This window comes from Scyliorhinus torazame, chromosome 2 (assembly GCF_047496885.1).
Source record: "Scyliorhinus torazame isolate Kashiwa2021f chromosome 2, sScyTor2.1, whole genome shotgun sequence".
Taxonomy (NCBI): domain Eukaryota; kingdom Metazoa; phylum Chordata; class Chondrichthyes; order Carcharhiniformes; family Scyliorhinidae; genus Scyliorhinus; species Scyliorhinus torazame.
Genome location: NC_092708.1, coordinates 190,484,867 through 190,498,369, shown reverse-complemented (window position 1 = coordinate 190,498,369; position 13,503 = coordinate 190,484,867). Strand labels below are relative to the sequence as shown.

The following is a 13,503-nucleotide window of genomic DNA, read 5'->3' as shown; positions in this document are numbered from 1 at the left end:
ACCTCGGATCCTTCACCGAACACTTCACCGACCTCCAAAAGAAGCAGATCATCCACGCACGGGTGAGCCCGCAAGTCTTTCTTCTCATAAGGGACGCCCACTCTGATAAGGAGGCGATAATGCTGCTGAAGGGACATTATGTTAAGTCTGTGAACGAGGTGTATGCTAGGCACCTTCTCGCCACGAGACAACAATGCCCTGGGGAATCACTAGCAGAATTCCTGCGTGCCTTGCAGGTACTGTGCGATGTGGGAGCTCAGGGACACGTCCACTGTCCCTGGCTCCTTCACGTGCAAGAAGTGTGTCCAGTTGCAGCTCCTGTTAGACCGCTTGATGGCTCTGGAGCTGCGGATGGACTCACTTTGGAGCATCCGCGATGCTGAGGACGTCGTGGATAGCACGTTTAGAGAGTTGGTCACACCGCAGGTGAAAGGTACTGAGGGAGATAGTAAATGGGTGACCAAACGACAGAGCAAGAGTATGAAGGCAGTGCAGGTGTCCTCTGCGGTCATCTCCCTGCAAAACAGATATAGCGCTTTGGATACTGTTGAGGGAGATGGCTCACCAGGGGAAGGCAGCAGCAGCCAGGTTCATGGCACCGTGGCTGCTCTGCTGCGCAGCTGAGCAGGAAGAAGAATGGCAGGGCTATAGTGATAGGGGACTCAATTGTAAGGGGAACAGACAGGCGGTTCTGCGGACGCAATCGAGACTCCAGGATGGTATGTTGCCTCCCTGGTGCAAGGGTCAAGGATGTCTCAGAGCGACTGCAGGACATTCTGGGGGGGGAGGGTGAACAGCCAGCTGTTGTGGTGCACATAGGCACCAACGATATAGGTAAAAAACGGGATGAGGTCCTACAAGCTGAATTTAGGGAGCTAGGATTTAAACTAAAAAGTAGGACCTCAGAGGTAGTAATCTCAGGATTGCTACCAGTGCCACGAGCTAGTCAGAGTAGGAATGTCAGGATAGAGAGGATGAATGCGTGGCTCGAGAGATGGTGCAAGAGGGAGGGATTCAAATTCCTGGGATATTGGAACCGGTTCTGGGGGAGGTGGGACCAGTACAAACCGGACGGTCTGCTCCTGGGAAGGACTGGAACCGATGTCCTAGGGGGGGGTGTTTGCGAGAGCTGTTGGGGAGAGTTTAAACTAATGTGGCAGGGGGATGGGAACCGATGCAGGAAGTTGGAAGGTAGTAAAACAGGGACAGAAATGAAAGGCAGTAAGGGGGAAAGTGTAAGGCAGAGAAGCCATAGTCAAAAATCAAAAAGGGCGACAGTACAAGGTACAGTGACTGAGGGGAGCTCAGTGAATAGGACCAGGAATACTAAAAGAAATAAAACGGGAAGTGAAAACATTAATGGTAAGCGACGCGGCAGGTTGTTACATGAAGATATGGGTTCAACGACAAGGAAAATTAGGAGAAAGGGTAAGAGGAAATATAACTTAGGAGAGGTTACTGATCGAGGTGTTAAGATTCAGAACAGAGGTAAAAAAGCCAACATAAGTGTACTTTACCTGAATGCTCGTAGTATTCGGAATAAGGTAAATGAGTTGATGGCGCAAATCATCGTGAATGACTATGATTTAGTGGCCATTACTGAAACATGGTTAAAGGATGGTCACGACTGGGAGTTAAATATCCGAGGGTATCAAACTTTTCGGAAGGACAGAGAGGATGGTAAGGCAGGTGGTGTAGCTCTGTTATTTAAGGATGACATCCGGGCAACAGTAAGGGATGACATCGGTGCTATGGAGGATAAGGTTGAATCCATTTGGGTGGAAATCAGGAATAGTAAGGCAAAAAAGTCACTGATAGGAGTGATCTATAGGCCACCAAATAGTAACATTATGGTGGGGCAGGCAATAAACAAAGAAATAACAGATGCATGTAGAAATGGTGCAGCAGTTATCATGGGGGATTTTAATCTACATGTTGATTGGCTTAACCAGGTCGGTCAAGGCAGCCTTGAGGAGGAGTTTATAGAATGTATCCGCGGTAGTTTACTAGAACAGTATGTAATGGAACCTACGAGGGAACAAGCGGTCCTAGATCTGGTCCTGTGTAATGAGACAGGATTGATTCAGGATCCCATAGTTAGGGATTCTCTCGGAAGGAGCGATCACAATATGGTGGAATTTAAAATACAGATGGAGGGTGAGAAGGTAAAATCAAGCACTAGAGTTTTGTGCTTAAACAAAGGAGATTACAATGGAATGAGAGAAGAACTAGCTAAGGTAGACTGGGAGCAAAGACTTTATAGTGAAACAGTTGAGAAACAGTGGAGAACCTTCCAAGTGATTTTTCACAGTGCTCAGCAAAGGTTTATACCAACAAAAAGGAAGGACGGTAAAAAGAGGGAAAATCGACCGTGGATATCTAAGGAAATAAGGGAGAGTATCAAATTGAAGGAAAAAACATACAAAGTAGCAAAGATCAGTGGGAGACTAGAGGACTGGGAAATCTTTAGGGGGCAACAGAAAGCTACTAAAAAAGCTATAAAGAAGAGTAAGATAGATTATGAGAGTAAACTTGCTCAGAATATAAAAACAGATAGTAAAAGTTTCTACGAATACATAAAACAAAAAAGAGTGGCTAAGGTAAATATTGGTCCTTTAGAGGATGAGAAGGGAGATTTAATAATGGGAGATGAGGAAATGGCTGAGGAACTGAACAGGTTGTTTCGGTCGGTCTTCACAGTGGAAGACACAAATAACATGCCAGTGACTGATGGAAATGAGGCTATGTCATGTGAGGACCGTGAGAGGATTGTTATCACCAAGGAGGTAGTGATGGGCAAGCTAATGGGGCTAAAGGTAGACAAGTCTCCTGCACCTGATGGAATGCATCCCAGAGTGCTAAAAGAGATGGCTAGGGAAATTGCAAATGCACTAGTGATAATTTACCAAAATTCACTAGACTCTGGGGTGGTCCCGGCGGATTGGAAGTTAGCAAATGTGACACTGTTTAAAAAAGGAGGTAGGCAGAAAGCGGGTAATTATAGGCCAGTGAGCTTAACTTCGGTAGTAGGGAAGATGCTGGAATCTATTATCAAGGAAGAAATAGCGAGGCATCTGGATGGAAGTTGTCCCATTGGGCAGACGCAGCATGGGTTCATAAAGGGAAGGTCGTGCCTAACTAATTTAGTGGAATTTTTTGAGGACATTAACAGTGCGGTAGATAACGGGGAGCCAATGGATGTGGTATATCTGGATTTCCAGAAAGCCTTTGACAAGGTGCCACACAAAAGGTTGTTGCATAAGATAAAGATGCATGGCATTAAGGGGAAAGTAGTAGCATGGATAGAGGATTGGTTAATTAATAGAAAGCAAAGAGTGGGGATTAATGGGTGTTTCTCTGGTTGGCAATCAGTAGCTAGTGGTGTCCCACAGGGATCAGTGTTGGGCCCACAACTGTTCACAATTTACATAGATGATTTGGAGTTGGGGACCAAGGGCAATGTGTCCAAGTTTGCAGACGACACTAAGATAAGTGGTAAAGCAAAAAGTGCAGAGGATACTGGAAGTCTGCAGAGGGATTTGGATAGGCTAAGTGAATGGGCTAGGGTCTGGCAGATGGAATACAATGTTGACAAATGTGAGGTTATCCATTTTGGAAAGAATAACAGCAAAAGGGATTATTATTTAAATGATAAAGTATTAAAACATGCTGCTGTGCAGAGAGACCTGGGTGTGCTAGTGCATGAGTCGCAAAAAGTTGGTTTACAGGTGCAACAGGTGATTAAGAAGGCAAATGGAATTTTGTCCTTCATTGCTAGAGGGATGGAGTTTAAGACTAGGGAGGTTCTGCTGCAATTGTACAAGGTGTTAGTGAGGCCACACCTGGAGTATTGTGTTCAGTTTTGGTCTCCTTACTTGAGAAAGGACGTGCTGGCACTGGAGGGTGTGCAGAGGAGATTCACTAGGTTAATCCCAGAGCTGAAGGGCTTGGATTACGAGGAGAGGTTGAGTAGACTGGGACTGTACTCGTTGGAATTTAGAAGGATGAGGGGAGATCTTATAGAAACATATAAGATTATGAAGGGAATAGATAGGATAGATGCGGGCAGGTTGTTTCCACTGGCGGGTGAAAGCAGAACTAGGGGGCATAGCCTCAAAATAAGGGGAAGTAGATTTAGGACTGAGTTTAGGAGGAACCTCTTCACCCAAAGGGTTGTGAATCTATGGAATTCCTTGCCCAGTGAAGCAGTAGAGGCTCCTTCATTAAATGTTTTTAAGATAAAGATAGATAGTTTTTTGAAGAATAAAGGGATTAAGGGTTATGGTGTTCGGGCCGGAAAGTGGAGCTGAGTCCACAAAAGATCAGCCATGATCTCATTGAATGGTGGAGCAGGCTCGAGTGGCCAGATGGCCTACTCCTGCTCCTAGTTCTTATGTTCTTATGTACTCTGCCGGAACTGTGACTGCCAGGCACTATCGGCTACCCAACACGTGGAGCTGTTGGTCAGGAATGCTTATGTTGCAGGTATGAAATCAAACTACATCCGCCAGCGATTGCTAGAAGGAGGTACACTCAGCCTCCCAGAGATAGTGCAGCTCTCAAACTCACTGGAGGTGGCCTTCCAGAACATGGAGGCCTACACCTACGACCGCGTGGCACCCTCATGGGCGCCGCCATCATCCGACCCGGGTGCGGCACAAGCCTGTGCCACGCTGCAGCCTGCCAACGCCGCAAGCCCAAAGTGCTACTTTTGCGGCCAGGGCAATCATCTCAGACAACGTTGCCCTGCACAGAGCGCGACTTGCAACGGGTGTGGAAGGAAGGGCCACTTTGCGAAAGCCTGCCAGGCCCGATCTCTCCCTAAAGCTTCTAGGCCCAGCAGCGCTGCCTGCTGCCTGTCGGGGTCACCACCAGCTGCTGTGTCACCCGCCATGGGCGACCCGTGGGCGCCGCCATCTTTGCCGCCATCTTCAATTTCGGCCGCCACGTGAGACCCATGGGGGCAGCCATCTTTAACGCCATTTTGTGCTTCACCCACCACGCGCGTCCCATGGGGATTGCCAGCTTGGGACCATCCGCAGCCTCCCGGGAGCCCTGCTCACCCGATCGTACGCTGGCCGCCGCTACCTCCGAGCGGCCTACCCATCACCTTCCGAAGCTCGCCTCCATCACGTTCGACCAGTCCCGGCCTCATCACCTCACTAAATGTACGTTAACCGACCGGATCAATGGGCACGAGACGGCCTGCCTTTTCGACTCCGGGAGCACAGACAGCTTTATCCACCCAGATACGGTAAGGCGCTGCTCCCTCCCAATCTTACCCGCCACCCAGAAAATCTCCCTGGCTTCCGGATCACAACCAGTAGAAATCCAGGGGTACTGTGCCGTGACCCTTACTGTACAAGGCGTAGAGTACACTAACTTCAAACTCTCCGTCCTTCCCCAACACTGCGCTGCCCTATTACTTGGGCTCGTCTTCCAGTGCCACCTCCAGAGCCTTACTTTAAAGTTCGGAGGGTCCCTGCCCCCCCTCACCGTCTGTTGCCTCGTGGCCCTTAAGATCGCCCCACCCTCGCTCTTCACTAACCTCACCCCGGACTGTAAGCTCGTCGCTACTAGGAGCAGACGATACAGTACCCGGGATTGGACCTTTATCAGGTCGGAGGTCCAGCGACTCCTACGAGAGGGGATCATTGAGGCTAGTAACAGCCCCTGGAACATAGAACATAGAAAATACAGCACAGAACAGGCCCTTCGGCCCACGATGTTGTGCCGAACCTTTGTCCTAGATTAATCATAGATTATCATTGAATTTACAGTGCAGAAGGAGGCCATTCGGCCCTTTGAGTCTGCACCGGCTCTTGGAAAGAGCACCCTACCCAAACTCAACACCTTCACCCAACACCAAGGGCAATTTGGACATTAAGGGCAATTTATCATTGGCCAATTCACCTAACCCGCACATCTTTGGATTGTGGGAGGAAACCGGAGCACCCGGAGGAAACCCACGCAGACACGGGGAGGACGTGCAGACTCCGCACAGTCAGTGACCCAAGCCGGAATCGAACCTGGGACCCTGGAGCTGTGAAGCAATTGTGCTATCCATAATGCTACCGTGCTGCCCTTGAGAACAAATAAATCTACACTATATCATTTAACCGTAATCCATGTACCTATCCAATAGCTGCTTGAAGGTCCCTAATGTTTCCGACTCAACGACTTCCACAGGCAGTGCATTCCATGCCCCCACTACTCTCTGGGTAAAGAACCTACCTCTGATATCCCTCCTATATATTCCACCTTTCACCTTAAATTTATGTCCCCTTGTAATGGTTTGTTCCACCCGGGGAAAAAGTCTCTGACTGTCTACTCTATCTATTCCCCTGATCATCTTATAAACCTCTATCAAGTCGCCCCTCATCCTTCTCCGTTCTAATGAGAAAAGGCCTAGCACCCTCAACCTTTCCTCGTAAGACCTACTCTCCATTCCAGGCAACATCCTGGTAAATCTTCTTTGCACCTTTTCCAAAGCTTCCACATCCTTCCTAAAATGAGGCGACCAGAACTGTACACAGTACTCCAAATGTGGCCTTACCAAAGTTTTGTACAGCTGCATCATCACCTCACGGCTCTTAAATTCAACAGCCCTCCTTACTATCCACAACTCCACCAATCTTCGTATCGTCTGCAAATTTACTGACCCACCCTTCAACTCCCTCATCCAAGTCATTAATGAAAATTACAAACAGCAGAGGACCCAGAACTGATCCCTGCGGTACGCCACTGGTAACTGGGATCCAGGCTGAAAATTTGCCATCCACCACCACTCTCTGACTTCTATCGGTTAGCCAGTTCGTTATCCAACTGGCCAAATTTCCCACTATCCCATGCCTCCTTACTTTCTGCATAAGCCTACCATGGGGAACTTTATCAAATGCCTTACTAAAATCCATGTACACTACATCCACTGCTTTACCTTCATCCACATGCTTGGTCACCTCCTCAAAGAATTCAATAAGATTTGTAAGGCAAGACCTACCCCTCACAAATCCGTGCTGACTATCCCTAATCAAGCAGTGTCTTTCCAGATGCTCAGAAATCCTATCCTTCAGTACCCTTTCCATTACTTTGCCTACCACCGAAGTAAGACTAACTGGCCTGTAATTCCCAGGGTTATCCCTAGTCCCTTTTTTGAACAGGGGCACGACATTCGCCACTCTCCAATCCCCTGGTACCACCCCTGTTGACAGTGAGGACGAAAAGATCATTGCCAACGGCTCTGCAATTTCATCTCTTGCTTCCCATAGAATCCTTGGATATATCCCGTCAGGCCCAGGGGACTTGTCTATCCTCAAGTTTTTCAAAATGCCCAACACATCTTCCTTCCTAACAAATATTTCCTCGAGCTTACCAATCTGTTTCACACTGTCCTCTCCAACAATATCGCCCCTCTCATTTGTAAATACAGAAGAAAAGTACTCGTTCAAGACCTCTCCTATCTCTTCAGACTCAATACACAATCTCCCGCTACTGTCCTTGATCGGATCTACCCTCGCTCTAGCCATTCTCATATTTCGCACATATGTGTAAAAGGCCTTGGGGTTTTCCTTGATCCTACCCGCCAAAGATTGTTCATGCCCTCTCTTAGCTCTCCTAATCCCTTTCTTCAGTTCCCTCCTGGCTATCTTGTATCCCTCCAATGCCCTGTCTGAACCTTGTTTCCTCAGCCTTACATAAGTCACCTTTTTCCTCTTAACAAGACATTCAACCTCTCTTGTCAACCATGGTTCCCTCACTCGACCATCTCTTCCCTGCCTGACAGGGACATACATATCAAGGACACGTAGCACCTGTTCCTTGAACAAGTTCCACATTTCACTTGTGTCCTTCCCTGCCAGCCTATGTTCCCAACTTATGCACTTCAATTCTTGTCTGACAACATCGTATTTACCCTTCCCCCAATTGTAAACCTTGCCCTGTTGCACGTACCTATCCCTCTCCATTACTAAAGTGAAAGTCACAGAATTGTGGTCACTATCTCCAAAATGCTCCCCCACGAACAAATCTATCACTTGCCCTGGCTCATTACCCAGTACTAAATCCAATATTTCCCCTCCTCTGGTCGGACAATCTACATACTGCATTAGAAAAGCTTCCTGTACACACTGCACAAACACCACCCCATCCAAACTATTTGATCTAAAGAGTTTCCACTCAATGTTTGGGAAGTTAAAGTCACCCATGACTACTACCCTATGACTTCTGCACCTTTCCAAAATCTGTTTCCCAATCTGTTCCTCCACATCTCTGCTACTATTGGGGGGCCTATAGAAAACTCCTAACAAGGTGACTGCTCCTTTCCTATTTCTGACTTCAACCCATACTACCTCAATAGGGTGATACTCCTCAAACTGCCTTTCTGCAGCTGTTATACTATCTCTAATTAATAATGCCACCCCCCACCTCTTTTACCACCCTCCCTAATCTTATTGAAACATCTATAACCAGGGACCTCCAACAACCATTTCTGCCCCTCTTCTATCCAAGTTTCCGTGATGGCCACCACATCGTAGTCCCAAGTACCGATCCATGCCTTAAGTTCACCCACCTTATTCCTGATGCTTCTTGCGTTGAAGTATACACACTTCAACCCCTCTCCGTGCCTGCAAGTACTCTCCTTTGTCATTGTTCCCTTCCCCACTGCCTCATTACACGCTTTGGCGTCCTGAATATCGGCTACCTTAGTTGCTGGACTACAAATCCGGTTCCCATTCCCCTGCCAAATTAGTTTAAACCCTCCCAAAGAGTACTAGAAAACCTCCCTCCCAGGATATTGGTGCCCCTCTGGTTCAGATGCAACCCGTCCTGCTTGTACAGGTCCCACCTTCCCCAGAATGCGCTCCAATTATCCAAATACCTGAAGCCCTCCCTCCTACACCATTCCTGCAGCCATGTGTTCAACTGCACTCTCTCCCTATTCCTAGCCTCGCTATCACGTGGCACCGGCAACAAACCAGAGATGACAACTCTGTCTGTCCTGGCTTTTAACTTCCAGCCTAACTCCCTAAACTTGTTTATTACCTCCACACCCCTTTTCCTACCTATGTCGTTGGTACCAATGTGCACCACGACTTCTGGCTGCTCCCCCTCCCCCTTAAGGATCCTGAAGACACGATCCGAGACATCCCTGGCCCTGGCACCCGGGAGGCAACATACCTTCCGGGAGTCTCGCTCGCGACCACAGAATCTCCTATCTATTCCCCTAACCATTGAATCTCCTACAACTATTGCTTTTCTATTCTCCCCCCTTCCCTTCTGAGCCCCAGAGCCAGACTCAGTGCCAGAGACCTGGCCGCTAGGGCCTTCCCCCGGTAAGTCATCCCCCCCAACAGCATCCAAAACGGTATACTTGTTTTGAAGGGGAACGGCCACGAGGGATCCCTGCACTTTCTGCCTGTTTGTTTTTTTCCCCCTGACTGTAACCCAGCTAGTCTTGTCCTGTACCTTGGGTGTGGTTACCTCCTTGTAACTCTTCTCAATCACCCCCTCTGCCTCCCGGATGATCCGAAGTTCATCCAGCTTCAGCTCCAGTTCCCTATCACGGTCTTTGAGGAGCTGAAGTTGGGTGCACTTCCCGCAGGTATAGTCAGTGGGGACACCGGTGGTATCCCTCACCACCCACATCCTACAGGAGGAGCATGTAACTGGCCTAGCCTCCATCCCCTCTTACCTGACAGAATATAGCTGCCCTGTGGACTAACTAGATCTCCGCCCTCCGACCCTGCTCCCAGTCAGCTACACTTCCTGTAAACTCCTGGCTCTCTTCGCACTCTTTGCGGAAATGTCGGAAACAAAATGAAAGGAGCGCCTTACTCCCTCCTCACCTAACTCCCTCGGTCACCAAACTCTCACTATCGCACTCAAATGCACCAAATTCAGCACTCCCTCGGTCACCAAACTCTCACTATCGCACTCAAATGCACCAAATTCAGCACTCAGTGCAAACAAAGTCTGCACTGTAGGGGATCACTTTTATACTGTGAATCTAGCCTCTGAAAAACTGGCCTAATCCAATTAACTAATTAACAAGCTCCAGCTGCAAGTGCCTACAAGTAGAAGCCGGTTTAAAGCTTATTGAAAATTCACCTTCTTCTAAACCAAACAGCAACTTTTAAGTTAATTAACTAAATAAAAGAAAGACTAAACTTTAGATAAAAATGAAGCCTTATACTCCCTCGGTCACCAAACTCTCACTGTCGCACTCAAATGCACCAAATTCAGCACTCAGTGCAAAACCAGGAGAGCCGAGGAAGTCAGGACCGTGACCAGGGACTGTCAGGTCTGCGCGGAGTGCAAACCGCACGTCTAGCGGTCAGGCACGGCGCACCTGGTAAAGGCCTCCCGCCCCTTTGAGCGCCTTAGCATCGACTTCGAAGGGCCCCTCCCCTCCACTGACCGTAACGTGTACTTCCTCAACGTTGTTGACGAATATTCAAGATTCCCTTTTGCCATCCCGTGCGCTGCCACCGTCATCAAGGCCCTGCACAGTCTTTTCACCCTGTTTGGGTTCCCCAACCTGCCTACTTACCATTGTCTGAGGACTAATGACAATCCCACAATCCTGTGGGAGTATGAGCTTCCCCAATGAGGGGGGCGGAGAAACCATTAGTAAACTCCTAGTATAAATAAAGCTGGCCAGTTTGGAAACAGCAGGAAGGAGTGTGCAGCAGGGGAAGTTGCTGCTGCTGTTGTTATATATATATGTTATTGTAAATAAATGTTATTACTTTGTATCCTTAAAACTCGTGCTGGATTCTTCGTGGCCCTCACAAAACCCATCTACATCCATAGCGATCGGGGTTCCTCCTTCAGGAGCAACGAGTTGCGTCAGTTCTTGCTCAGCAAGGGCATCGCCTCCAGCAGGACGACCAGCTACAACCCTGGGGAAACGGATAGGTGGAGAGGGAGAACGCGACGGTCTGGAAGGCCGTCCTCCTGGCCTACGGTCTGGAAGTTTCCCAGTCTTCCGCTGACAGGAGGTCCTCTCCGATGCGCTCCACTCCATCCGGTCGCTCCTGTGCACTGCCACCAATGAGACCCCTCACGAACGTATGTTTGCCTTCCCAAGGAAGTCCACCTCCAGGTCGCTCCCGTCCTGGCTGACAGCCCCAGGGCCCGTCCTCCTCCGGAAGCATGCGAGGAGTCATAAATCGGATCCCCTCGTCGAGAAGGTCCTGCTCCTCCATGCCAACCCACAATATGCCTAAGTGGCACATCATGACGGGCGACAGGACACAGTCTCCCTCCGGGATTTTGAACCTGCATGTTCCCCAGCGACCATCACCACCACCCCCGACCCTACACCGTCTCCCTCCACCACTACCCGGCTACTTCGAGATTTGGCACCCGCAGGCCCACCGGCGACCATCACCACCATCCCAGCCCCTACACCGTCCCCCCCCCTCTGCCAACTCTGGTCGGACATTTTCCTGGAGGTTGTGTCACATGACATCCTTCCATCAACTGCTCCGCCCTCACATTCCCACCATTGGTTCTGCCAACAGGTCTGTGGCCAATCAGAAAGCAAGCAAACTCTTCATTACCCAATTGGATGATTTGAATTGTTGGTTAAACTGCCAACACTTAAAGACACCCCTCGCTGAGATGCAAGGGCCAAAACATTCCAGTTTTCCCATTTAACCCCCACGTTTGATGAGGCAGGAGCTGGACACCTTCTTTCTCTCTTCCAACAGTTAGACTGACCAACCCTCCACTGGTCCCTGTAGTTGCAAAGTAAGCTGACAGGAAAAGATCACAAGGTTTACTCCCTGTTGACTGAGGAAAGTGGCACCAGTGATGAGGAGGTGAAAAGGGTTGTTTTGGACTTCCGGTGGCGGCCATGAACTGAGCGGTCGCTCGAAAGGTGGCTCTCGTGTAAGATCTTCGACTGCGGCCTTTTAACCCCAGCAAATGGGCACCGAAAGTACCTCCAACCCCCCAGCCGAACCCCCCATCGAATGCACTGCCAAGCAACATGGGAAAAAGTCAACCACGAAGCTGAAAAGCCAGCAGAGAGGAGGTGAGGGACGCCTCAGCCTCGGAGCTGACGGGCACACGTGGAGACACGGAACTGGGGAGGCAGACCCCGCAGAGCTCCCAGCGCAGACCCAGACACTGATGGTCAAGATGGTCTTCATTAGCTCTGAGCTCCAGAGACACAGCGAGGAGATGAGAAGGGACCTCCTGGCAGCCTTGGAAACGACAGTGGAAGGGGCGATGGCCCCCAAGAGGATGTGATGGGCAATATGGAGCGGAGGCTGGAGGCCCAGCAGAAGATGACAAGGGACCTTGAGAAGGCCGCCAGGGACCAAGAGGACTGGATCGCAGCGCTCGAGGCCGAGGCAGCGAGCCTGGTCAGAACCCAGGAGTGGCTGAAGGACAAAGGGCTGGATTCTCCCAAAATGAGACTAAGTGTTGACGCCATCGTGAAAACCGTGGAGTTTCACCACGGCGTCATTGGGCCCCCCGGTGGAGCTACTCAACGGCCCACAAGGGGCCAGCACAGGCGCATCGTGCAACGGGCGACAGACCGCCCGTCGATTCGCTGGTTCTGTCATTGATGCGACGCCGCAGCTGGAGGTCATTATTCTCCACACCACACACACAGCATCGCAGGCAAGATGGCGGCGCGGAGAGCAGCGTCGCGGTTTAGGGATGGGGAACTCGAGAATGACGCCACGGAGGAGAGGAGGCTGGTGTTGTACCCCGGGCCGGGACGCAGGACAGCAGGGGCCACGACTCGTGGAGGTGGTCGACGCCGTCAGCGCCATCGGGGTGGAGGCACGGACTGCAGACCAGTCCAGAAAAATCTGCCCCACCTCCTCAGGGCAGCCAGGGTGAGTACCCAGCACTGTGCCCCTGGCACCAACGCCTCTATCCCCCTCATGTGACACCCCCCCAGGGGGACGGTCCCATCCCCACCCACATGGCTGCACCCACCCATGCCAGCCGCAATGGCCTGGTACCCTGTGTACTAATGCCATCAGAGACCTACCCCCTGGGCTGCATGTGTGCAACCTCCTAACACTGTTGCTGTTTGTGTTTGCCGACCCCACCGACCCCCCCCCCCCCCCCCACCCCACCACCGCCCCCCCCAGGACAAGACCGCTCATAACCGCCGAGAGCGGGAGAGGACCGGAGGGAGACCGGAAGACCTGTGTCCCCTCAACGTGCCCGAGCAGAGGGCACTCGACATTGTCGGGGGACAGAGGAGAGGGAGGTCGCCAACGGGGATGTCAAAGGCGCGACACCAAGTGAGACCCCCTGCCTGGTTGCGGCTCCTGACGACACATGAGTGCACACCCCTGACCCCACACCCCCTGACCCCTCACCCCACGCCCTTAACACCTCCACCCGTCACCCCCTCACCGCACACCCCACACCCCTCACCCCACTCACCAACAGCCTTCACGCCTCACCCTCGTCCTCCTGTCTAACAATACATGCTGCCTTGTGTCTTACAGGACCAGTCAGCGATGGGCC

The 13,503-nt window shown here is 50.6% G+C and overlaps 1 protein-coding gene across 1 annotated transcript in view; it reads right to left on the bottom strand.

Moving 5' to 3' along the window:
• The window catches only part of LOC140394414 (putative methyltransferase DDB_G0268948), a 102,058-nt gene that overhangs the window by 75,601 nt on the left and 12,954 nt on the right, over nucleotides 1-13,503 (bottom strand). The window lies entirely within an intron of this gene.